This window comes from Rhineura floridana, chromosome 1 (genome assembly GCF_030035675.1).
Source record: "Rhineura floridana isolate rRhiFlo1 chromosome 1, rRhiFlo1.hap2, whole genome shotgun sequence".
NCBI lineage: Eukaryota > Metazoa > Chordata > Lepidosauria > Squamata > Rhineuridae > Rhineura > Rhineura floridana.
The window spans coordinates 85,586,645-85,598,669 of record NC_084480.1 but is presented as its reverse complement, the minus strand read 5'-3'; the positions used below and the strand labels follow the sequence as shown (position 1 = coordinate 85,598,669).

Below are 12,025 nucleotides of genomic sequence, written 5' to 3'. Positions count from 1 at the left end.
TATGTCTATGCCCTGTCTGGGAACGGACGGCCAGGGCCGTTGCTATGGTAGCCATCTGATAGCGACTGGGAAAGTTCTAACAGAGTCTATGTGTTGTCGTCTTCTTCTGAATTATGCCTCTGAGCTGAGAGGCTGTCTTTTGTGTTTATCTATGGAGAGAGATGTACCAGAAGGGGGGTGACTGAAGAATCTCTACATGTATTTACTCTTAAGCCTCTGGCCTTAATGTCTTTCAATAAAGACTCTTAACATGCTCTGAAGAAGTTTCTTGCTCAACTTAACTCCAACGTAATGTATGCTGTTTCACACAACAACGCACACACGCCAACACTAATTAAGTAGATGGCTTAGGTTAGAATAAAGGTTGTGCCGGATTCAGCATTAGTCCTTTTCCTTTCTTGGGCAATAGTAGCAAATAGTGTCTGTAGTGTCATCACTGCCATGTACATAAAAAAAATCTTTCAAAGCAGTTATGCTTATAATTGTTACATTATATCAGGAAAAGTGCAATAGAAAGCAGAGTTTATTGTAAAAAAAACCCAAGTTTCAGCATCAATTCAAACATTTTGTTACAACTTCCATATAACAAAAAAGAAGACTCATGCCTGTGACAGTTAATGTTAGTACTGACAGACAACTACACAAGGCTCTTTCCGTCCATAGAAGGCTTTTGATCCAGGGTGAAATCGTACTAGCAGGAGTGGGGGTGGAATGTGACTTTTCCCTTGTGTTCTGGAACAGTGTGGAAGATGGCACTGGGTATAGGTGTCAATTTTGATTTCTCTCAATTTCTCATTTTTCCAATCTGAAGTTCAGATCTCCACATTTATATATCAGTTTGATTTTTTAAAAGTCCTGATGAAAATTCATCAGCATCTTAGTACAGTATTTAGTCTTCCTAATATAATACATTTTGTTTTTCACTAATATATGCATTTTATACACACTTTATCCTAGTATATACACATTTTTGTACACATTACTTGGCTAAGAACTGCACTGCAAAATTTATAGAAGAGCAAATTTGGAAGAAGGGCTGTGTTTTGTTTTGGAAAGTGTGAGTTGAGTAGGTTTGGCTTTAAGTATGAACTAAAACAAATTTCTTCCTCATCCCTACACTTAGGGCAGCAAGGGGAGGGGGAAATAAGAAAACATCGCATTCTCCTGCATCAACAGGTATTTCTCTGAGATAAACTCCACTCAGAGAATGCTCCACTGGCAAGAGTGAATTCTGGATCCAAATAATTAAAAACAGAAAGGAACAGTATTTGCCATAGGACAGGATAATTTTTATCTTCAAACTACTAAATAACTAAACTTCAGAAGTCTACTATTATCTTATTTAGTAACAATCATTTTTTTTCACCTCAACAAGTGGTTCCTGCATGTTCTGTAAATAATAAAGGACTAAATTGGCCCCAGATGGGGGCTTGCAATGGAGGCACTATTCTACCAACCTCAGTGTGCCTTCAGTCAGGCCCCACCTGCCTGCAGTCTTATTTACATATAGTCAAGGGACTGGCACTGGGTGTCAGCTTCCTTCCCCTTAGTCTCAGAGATGTCCCTTGTAGAACTCAGCAGGAAAGATATGGGCAAAATTAGAAATAGTTGGCTATGCCTGTGATTGTATCTGAGTCCACTTTCTGTTGGTATCCCTGTCTTCCTCCCAATGAGTAGCAGCCTCCACTGGAGGTTTGTTGCTGCTTTCTAAACAGCAGATCAACTGTTGTGACATGTCACGCAGACGAGTTGCATTAGGACATATCCAGTTTGTTTGTATTCCATCAGCCTGTATACACAATTTGCTGACAGAAAATACTGACCAGACAAATAATTTTGAGGTGTGGGAAGGGATAAAAACCATTTCCAGTAAGCCAGTTGCACAATTAAAAGTTGTTGATATGATCAGGTCCTTTGACTTTCTGTGTCTGAATGAATAGACAGTTTATTTTATTTATTTATTTTATTTATTAGACTTTTATACCGTCCGACTAGCAATAGCTCTCTGGGCGGTGAACACAAGAGATACAATAAAATACACAGTATAATACAACAAAGACATATAAAAATAAAACAATCTAAAATCAATTACAACAGATTTAAAATTAATTTAGCTTAAATTAAATTTAAATTTAAAATTAAAATTAAAATGCCTCGGAAAAGAGGAAGGTTTTAACTTGGCGCCGAAAGGATAACAATGTCGGCGCCAAGCGCACCTCCTCAGGGAGACTGTTCCAGAGTTCGGGGGCCACCACTGAGAAGGCCCTAGAACTTGTCATCACCCTCCGGGCCTCTCTATGAGTTGGAACCCAGACGAGGGCCTTCGTAGTAGAACGTAGCGTATGGGCCGGTTCGTATCGGGAGAGGCGTTCTGACAGGTATCGTGGCCCCGCGCTGTATAAGGCTTTATAGGTTAATACCAACACTTTGAATCTGGCCCGGAAGCATATTGGTAGCCAGTGCAGGCGAGCCAGAACAGGTGTTATGTGCTCGGACCGCTTGGTCCTTGTTAACAATCTGGCCACCGCATTTTGCACTAGCTGTAGCTTCCGAACTGTCTTCAAAGGCAGCCCCACGTAGAGTGCATTGCAGTAGTCCAAACGCGAGGTTACCAGAGCATGTACAACTGATGTAAGGTCCTCCTTGCTCAAATAGGGACGTAGCTGGGCTACCAACCGAAGTTGGTAGAACGCATTCCGGGCCACCGAGGCTACTTGAGCCTCAAGTGAAAAGGAAGAGTCTAAGAAGACTCCCAGACTACGAACCTGCTCCTTTAGGGGGAGTGTAACCCCATTCAGGACAGGGTATATATCCACCATCCGATCAGAGAAACCATCCACCAACAGCATCTCAGTCTTGTCAGGATTGAGCCTCAGTTTGTTAGCTCTCATCCAGTCCATTGTCGCGGCCAGGCAACGGTTCAGCACATCGACAGCCTCACTTGAAGAGGATGAAAAGGAGAAGTAGAGCTGCGTGTCATCAGCATACTGATGACAACGCACTCCAAAACTCCTGATGACCGCACCCAACGGCTTCATGTAGATGTTGAAAAGCATGGGAGACAAAACCGACCCCTGCGGGACCCCACATTGGAGAGCCCACGGTGTCGAACAATGTTCCCCAAGCACTACCTTCTGGAGACGGCCCGCCAAGTAGGAGCAGAACCACTGCCAAGCAGTACCTCCAACTCCCAACTCCGTGAGCCTCTCCAGAAGGATACCATGGTCAATGGTATCAAAAGCCGCTGAGAGATCAAGGAGAATCAACAGAGTTACACTCCCTCTGTCCCTCTCCCGACATAGGTCATCAAACAGGGCGACCAAGGCCATCTCAGTGCCAAAACTGGGCCTAAAACCCGATTGAAATGGATCTAGATAATCGGTTTCATCCAATAGCGCCTGGAGCTGGCCAGCAACCACTTGTTCCAAGATCTTGCCCAGGAATGGAACATTCGCTACCGGTCTGTAGCTGTTGAAATTTTCTGGGTCCAAGGAAGGTTTTTTCAGAAGTGGTCTCACCACTGCCTCTTTCAGACAGCCAGGGACCACTCCCTCTCGTAAAGAGGCGTTTATCACTTCCTTGGCCCAGCCAACTGTTCCATCCCTGCTAGTTTTTATTAGCCAGGAGGGGCAAGGATCCAGTACCAAAGTGGTTGCACGTACCTGTCCAAGCACCTTGTCCACGTCTTCGAGCTGGACCAACTGAAACTCATCCAATAAAACATGACAAGACTGTGCTCCGGACACCTCATTAGGATCAGCCGCTATAAATTGGGAGTCTAAGTCCCGGCGGATGCATGAAATCTTACACTGGAAGTGCTCAGCAAACTGATTACAGCGGGCCACCGATGATTCTACCGTGTCCTGAAGGCCAGAATGGAGTAGCCCTCGGACAACTCTAAAAAGCTCTGCTGGGCGGCAAAGAGATGACTTAATAGTGGCAGCAAAATGTTTTTTTGCCGCCCTCACCGCTCCTACATACAGCTTGGTAAAAGCACTAACCAGCGCATGATTGCATCCGTCGGGAGTTTGTCTCCATCTCTGCTCAAGCCGCCTCCTATTTTGTTTCATCGCTCTCAGCTCTGGCGTGTACCAAGGAGCTGTATGAGCTCTACATAGGAGAGGGCGCGCAGGAGCAATCATGTCAACAGCCCGGGTCATCTCCGCATTCCACAGATCAGCCAGGGCTTCAACAGGAGCGCCAGTCCTATCAGCCGGAAAATCCCCCAGAGCCCTTTGAAAACCTTCAGGATTCATTAGTCTCCGGGGGTGGACCAATTTAATAGGTCCCCCACCCTTGCAGAGGGGAAAGGCTACTGAAAGTCTAAACTTCAACAAGCAGTGGTCTGTCCATGACAAAGGGAAAGATGTAAGACTCCCCACATCCAGATCACTATCCCCATGTCCAGTAGCAAAGATAAGGTCTAGAGTATGCCCCGACATATGTGTTGGACCACTAACATATTGAGACAGCCCCATGGTTGTCATGGAAGCCATGAAGTCCTGAGCTGCCCCAGACAAAGTAGCCTCGGCATGAATGTTGACATCCCCCAGTACTAATAGTCTGGGGGATCTCAGCAATACCTCCGAGACCACTTCCGTCAGCTCAGTTAGGGAAGCCATTGGGCAGCAAGGTGGGCGGTACACCAAAAGGATTCCCAGCCTGTCCCTCTGGCCCAGCACAAGGTGCAAACACTCCAGGCCAGTAACTGCATGGACATGGTGCTTGGTGAGTGAGATGGAACTCTTATAGACCACAGCAACCCCACCTCCCCGACCCTCAGATCTACCATGATGCTGGACCAAATACCCCGGTAGGCAGAGCTGGGAGAGACTAACTCCTCCCTGCTCACCCACCCAGGTCTCGGTTATACATGCCAGATTGGCTGCCTCGTCCACAATCAGATCGTGGACGAGGGAGGTTTTATTATGTACCGATCTGGCATTTAGGAGCAGCAACTGGAGATCTGAGAGTTGGCTGAGAGGACAACCAACATCCCTGCGGGTGTGAGAAGGACCGGAACAAGTTGGATGTGTACTTGGGAATCCAGTCCAAGTTAGGAATGGAAGAGAAATTTCTTTGGTCCATATTCTGAAGGGAACCAATCTGATTTGCTGGTTCTGGAGTAATAACTGAATCAGAACACAGCAGCTATCAGTTAGATTATTCACTTCTCTGAATTTTGTTTTTTAAAAGGCACACAAATGCATGCTTTATAGAAAAATGCATACAAAACTGCATATTTTCAATTCCACTGAAAAGCATGCAGAGATGATGATGATTAGATTTATTACAGCCTTTCACCAAAGAGTCCTAGGGTGGGTCATAACAATATAAAATACAACATTAAAATGTTTAAAACAAAATATATATGTTTAAAACAAAATATATATTAGAATCACTATCACTTCACTTTCTCATCTATAAAATACATGTAATAATTTATTTATTTATGTATGTATTTGCTAAATTTATATCCCATCCTTCCTCCCAGAAGGAGCCCAGGGTAGCAAACAAAAACAGTAAAAGCACTTTAAAACATCGTAAAAACAAAAGACTTTAAAAAATATTTTTAAAAAACATCTTTTTAAAAATCTTTTAAAAACAAACTTAAAAACATCTGAAAAAGCAATTCTAATTTTCAGCACAGACATTGTTTAGGTTAAGGTCTCTGTTCAAAAGGCCTGTTGAAAGAGGAAGGTTAAGAAGCAGAAAGCAGAGAGTAGGAATAAACGGACAGTTCTCCCAATGGAGGAGATCAGGATCAGTATTGGGACCTGTACTTTTCAACTTGTTCATTAATGACCTAGAATTAGGAGTGAGCAGTGAAGTGGCCAAGTTTGCTGATGATACTAAATTGTTCAGCGTTGTTAAAACAAAAAGGGATTGCGAAGAGCTCCAAAAAGATCTCTCCAAACTGAGTGAATGGGCGGAAAAATGGCAAATGCAATTCAATATAAAGAAGTGTAAAATTATGCATATTGGAGCAAAAAATCTTAATTTCACATATACGCTCATGGGGTCTGAACTGGCGGTGACTGACCAGGAGAGAGACCTCGGGGTTGTAGTGGACAGAATGATGAAAATGTCGACCCAGTGTGCGGCAGCTGTGAAAAAGGCAAATTCCATGCTAGCGATAATTAGGAAAGGTGTTGAAAATAAAACAGCTGATATCATAATGCCATTGTATAAATCTATGGTGCGGCCGCATTTGGAATACTGTGTACAGTTCTGGTCGCCTCATCTCAAAAAGGATATTATAGAGTTGGAAAAGGTTCAGAAGATGGCAACCAGAATGATCAAGGGGATGGAGCGACTCCCTTACGTGGAAAGGTCGCAGCATTTGGGGCTTTTTAGTTTAGAGAAAAGGCGGGTCAGAGGAGACATGATAGAAGTGTATAAAATTATGCATGGCATCTCATAATACTAGAACTCGTGGACATTCAAAGAAGCTGAATGTTGGAAGATTCAGGACAGACAAAAGGAAGTACTTCTTTACTCAGCGCATAGTTAAACTATGGAATTTGCTCCCACAAGATGCAGTAATGGCCACCAGCTTGGATGGCTTTAAAAGAAGATTAGACAAATTCATGGAGGACAGGGCTATCAATGGCTGCTAGCCATGATGGCTGTGCTGTGCCACCCTAGTCAGAGGCAGCATGCTTCTGAAAACCAGTTGCCGGAAGCCTCAGGAGGGGAGAGCTTGCACTTGGGTCCTGCTTGCGGGCTTCCCCCAGGCACCTGGTTGGCCACTGTGAGAACAGGATGCTGGACTAGATGGGCCACTGGCCTGATCCAGCAGGCTCTTCTTATGTTCTTACATTATCAGGGAAGCATGCAAAAAGATAATACCTGTAGTTAAAAAGAGAGAAAAATCTCAATGGATGACTGGCAAAACTCTTGAAATGGTTAAAGAAAGAAGGAAAGCAAAAGCAAAAGGAGTCAGAAACACGGTCAGAACCCTGAGTGCAATAATACAACGACTAGTACATAGGGACAAAGAGAACTATTACAATCGTTATTGTATAGAAATAGAAGAGGACAATAAAAAAGGCAGAACAAGAGCCTTATTCCAAAAGATTAGAGAAATGAAAGGGAAATTTAAAGCAAGAGTAGGGATGTTGAATAATCCACAGGGGAACACACTGACTGACCAAGATGAAATAAAAGGAAGATGGAAGCAATACACTGAAGAACTCTATAAAAGAGATGCAAGGATGACAGATTCATTCATGGAGGAAGCGTATGATGAAGAACCAGAAATTTTAGAATGCGAGGTGAAAGCTGCTCTTAAAATACTTGGAAGAAACAAATCACCAGGATTAGATGGCACACCAATAGAGTTGCTACAAGTTACTGAGACTGAATCTGTCCAGGTTTTGACAAAAATATGTCAAGAAATATGGAAAACTAAACTATGGCCCACAGACTGGAAGGGTTCCATATAATAATAATAATAATAAATTTTATTTTTCAGTCGCCTATCTGTCCAGGTTAGGGACACTCTAGGCGACGTACAACAAAATTAAAAACAATACATATAAATATCAGCATAACCAAATTTAAGCTAAAAAACCATCCTTCAGTTCATAATAACATAAAATTAATCTGTCCCAATCTGGTAGGCCTGCCTGAATAGCCAGGTCTTTAAGGCTCGGCGAAAGCTGGACAAGGAGGGAGCATGTCTGAGATCAAAAGGGAGGGAGTTCCAAAGGGTGGGGGCCACAATAGAAAATGCCCTCTCTCTGGTCCGTACCAGCCTAGCTGTTCTCACCGGTGGGACCGAGAGAAGGTCTTGCGAGGCTGATCTCGTCAGGCGGCATAATCGATTATTCTGGAGGCGTTCCTTCAGATATACTGGGCCGAAACCGTATAGGGATATACATCCCAATTCCAAAGAGAGGGGATCCCAGGGAATACAATAATTATCAAACTATTGCATTAATATCTCATGCAAGTAAAGTAATGTTCAAGACTCTACAACAAAGGCTGTTACCATATATGGAGCGAGAAATGCCAGATGTCCAAGCTGGATTTAGAAAATGAAGGTGCCATAGATCATATCGTAAACATACATTGGATAATGGAATGGACCAAGGAATTTCAGAAGAAAATCACCCTGTGCTTTATAGATTACAGCAAAGCTTTTGATTGTGTAGATCATGAAAAATTATGGAATGTTTTAAAAGAAATTGGGGTGCCACAGCATCTGATTGTCTGGATGCGCAACCTATACTGTGAAAAAGAGGCTACTGTAAGGACAGAATATGAAGAAACTGATTGGTTCCCAGTTGGAAATGGTGTGAGACAGGTGTGTATTTTATCACCCTATTTGCTTAATATATATACAGAACATACCATACGGAAAGCAGGACTGGACCAAGATGAAAGTGTGAAAATTGGAGGGAGAAATATCAATAATTTAAGATATTCAGACAATACCATACTCCTAGCAGAAATCAGCAATGATTTGAAATGAATGCTGTTGAAAATTAAAGAGGAAAGCAAAACAGCAGGACTACAGCTGAACGTCAACAAGACTAAAGTAATGACAGCAGAAGATTTATGTAACTTTAAAGCTGACAATGAGGATATTGAACTTGTCAAGGATTATCAATACTTTGGCACAGTCATTAACCAAAATGGAGACAATAGTCAAGAAATCAGAAGGCGGCTAGGACTGGGGAGGGCAGCTATGAGAGAACTAGAAAAGGTCCTCAAATGCCAAGATGTATCACTGAACGCTAACGTCAGGATCATTCAGACCATGGTATTCCCAATCTCTATGTATGGATGTGAAAGTTGGACAGTGAAAAAAGTGGATAAGAGAAAAATAAACTCATTTGAAATGTGGTGTTGGAGGAGAGCTTTGCATATACCATGGATTGCGAAAAAGACAAATAATTGGTGCTAGAACAAATTAAACCACAACTATCACTAGAAGCTAAAATGATGAAACTGAGGTTATCCTACTTTGGACACATCATGAGAAGACCTGATTCACTAGAAAAGACAATAATGCTGGGGAAACAGCCGGGAGTAGAAAAAGAGGAAAGCCAAACAAGAGATGGATTGATTCCATAAAGGAAGCCACAGACCTGAACTTACAAGATCTGAACAGGGTGGTTCATGACAGATGCTCTTGGAGGTTGCTGATTCATAGGGTCGCCCTAAATTGTAATTGACCTGAAGGCACATAACAACAACAACACCCTGCCCCAATGCGCAGTTGCAGTGATGCATTTTGCACCAACGGCAGCTTCTGGACTAACCTCAAAGGCAGCCCCACATAGAGCGCATTACAAGTAATCCAGCCTAGAGGTTACCAGTGCATGGACAACAATGGTCAGGCTATCCCAGTTCAGAAATGGTGGCAGCTGTCTTACTAGCCAAAGCTGGAGAAAGACACTCCTTGCAGCTGAGGTCACCTGGACTTCTAGCGATGAAGAAGGATCTAGGAGCACCCCTAGACTACGAACCTGCTCTTTCAGAGGGAGTATGATCCCATCCAAAGCAGACAATTGACCAATTATCTGAACTTGGGATTCACCAAGCCATAGCGCCTCTGTCTTGCTAGGATTCATAATCAGTTTATTGGCCCTCATCCAGCCCACCATTGAGTCCACACACCGGTCCAGGGCTTGCACAGCCTCTCCCAATTCAGATATTGCAGAGAAATAGAGCTGGGTATCACCAGCATACTGCTGACACCTCACCCCAAGTCTCCTGATGTCTGCTCCCAAGGGCTTCATATACACTTTAAACATCATTGGGGGCAAGATGGTACCCTTGTGCACCCCACAGCACAACTGTCGGGGGTGAAAGATAATCACCCAAAGCTATTCTTTGAAATTGACCCTGGAGATAGGATCGGAACCACTGTAAAACAGTGCCTCCAATACCCATCTCTCTAAATCAACTCCGAAGGATACCATGGTCAATGGTATCAAAAGCCACTGAGATATTAAGTAAGAATAACAGGGTTGCACTCCCCCTGTCCTTCTCCTGATAAAGGTGACCAAGGTCAATTCAGCCCCATAACCAGGCCTGAACCCAGATTGGAATGGGTCAAGATAATGTTTCATCCAATAGTACTTGCAATTGCTGTGCCACAACCCTCTCAATTACTGTGCCACTACCCTCTCAATCACCTTCCTTAAAAGGGGGTATTTGCAACCAGTAGTTGTCACAAACCAGTGGGTCCAGGGTGGACTTTTTCAGGAGAGGTTGGATCACCAACTCTTTCAGGGCATCCTGGACTACTCCCTCCCGCAAAGACGCATTGACCACATCCTGGATCCACACACGATTGTTGTGAAGACAAAAAAAAACCCTCAGTGACAAGTACAAAGTAGTCTTAACTCTGCTCTGAGGCATTGGTTAATAAGCAGAGACTCGCCTGTTTATGATATGAGATCTTTTTGTGGAATCTTCCCATGAAGTTCAGCTAAAGGAATTAAGTGTGGATGCTTGAGTTACCATATCTTTTCCCACACAGTGGCAAAAGCGTTAAAGGTGTGTGTGTGTGTGTGGTTTTAACAACAACAAAACAGCTGCTAGAGTGAAATTGGTTAAGAATTGGTTAAGAAGGCCCTCTCTCCTAATCTGGTTTTGCCCTTTAGAGTTTGTAAAAGAAAATAAAAACCACTGGGGGCAAACGACGTGTGATGGAGCATCACGTGGACTTTGTCCCTCTGTCCTAAGCTTTTTTTACAAGTGTTTCAACATCCAGGCAATGCCAGCATGATATGATGTTCTGCAGGTACTTTGGGCATCTGAACCCAAATCAAATCACTTACTTGATGTTCAACACTCACGTGGTGTTCAGGATTGCGCTACTATATAGCTGTTCCACACCATTTATGTAAAAATATAATCAGAGAGTAGTTGAATTACATATTTCATTTGACTGAAAAGGAGCCAAATATCTGGAGAAATAAAGTCTTGAGATGGGAATGGGAGCATGGCGTAGCATATCAGATTCAAGGGAAGCATAATTGTTCCATAAGTGAACAATTTATTTTTTATCTAATCTATATATTTATCATTACAAACTAGTGTGTATCTAGTGCTTAACCAGCTCTTGAGTTGAATTTTTCACTTATTTTTTAATTTTAGGTTTATTGGGTTAGATTTAGTTCTTGGTCCCTTCTTGAGAAAGTAATTGTGCACTAAAATATATTCCCCTCCTGAGCTACAACATGAACTCTCTGTTGGATACGTCTCATTTGCTTTAAGACTAAAATCAATGTGGATGAGATGTGGATGAACTGCAAAGACACTGTCATATATACAAAACTATTCCGTAGAGCAGCCGTTTTCAACCAGTGTGCCTCCAGATGTTGTTGTACCAAAACTCCCATCAGCCTCAGCCAGCATTGCCAATGGTCAGAAAAGATGGGAGTTGTGGTCCAACAACATCGGGAGGCACACTGGTTGGGAAAGGCTGCCTTAGAGAATTGTGCTCCTAGTTTTTTTTTTTTTTAAGTTCAAGCTAATGTTACTGTTTTAAAAAGGTTTATATTGTCAGGTGGTGCCCTTCACTTGCATTGTGGACCTGCTTAAAAGCATCACATAAGAAGTCTGGGGAGGAGCCATGGAAAGGGGCAGGTGAAATATAGCAAATGAGCTAGAGGGGATATTATTTTGCATATTATATTTATAGCATTTTAATGCAGTTTTCAGGTCTGTGGAGTTACAAACAGCATTGTAATGCTTAGTTTCTGGCAGTGTCTTTTTAATTTTCCCAAGGCCTCATGGAGCCATAAATGACAGAAACAATAAGGTCTTTGTCTGGCCACAGCACATTGTGGCAGGGAATGGATTGCTTTCCATTAAATGGATTCTGATTTCTCACAAAACAATTATAATTGATTCTGGAAAACATTTTCAATCCAAGTTCTTGGAAGTTTGTAGCTTGTGAAATGGCCAGTTAATTAGCACTTTGAAAACTATGCAAGCCCTTTATCTCCTACATTCTCTGCATTATAGAAATTTAGTTTAATTCTTAAAAAAAAGCAAACAA

General features: G+C 42.6%; 1 protein-coding gene across 1 annotated transcript in view; it reads left to right on the top strand.

Moving 5' to 3' along the window:
- Nucleotides 1–12,025, top strand: part of FBN2 (fibrillin 2) — a 419,303-nt gene that overhangs the window by 181,637 nt on the left and 225,641 nt on the right. The gene's annotated exons all lie outside the window — the stretch shown is intronic.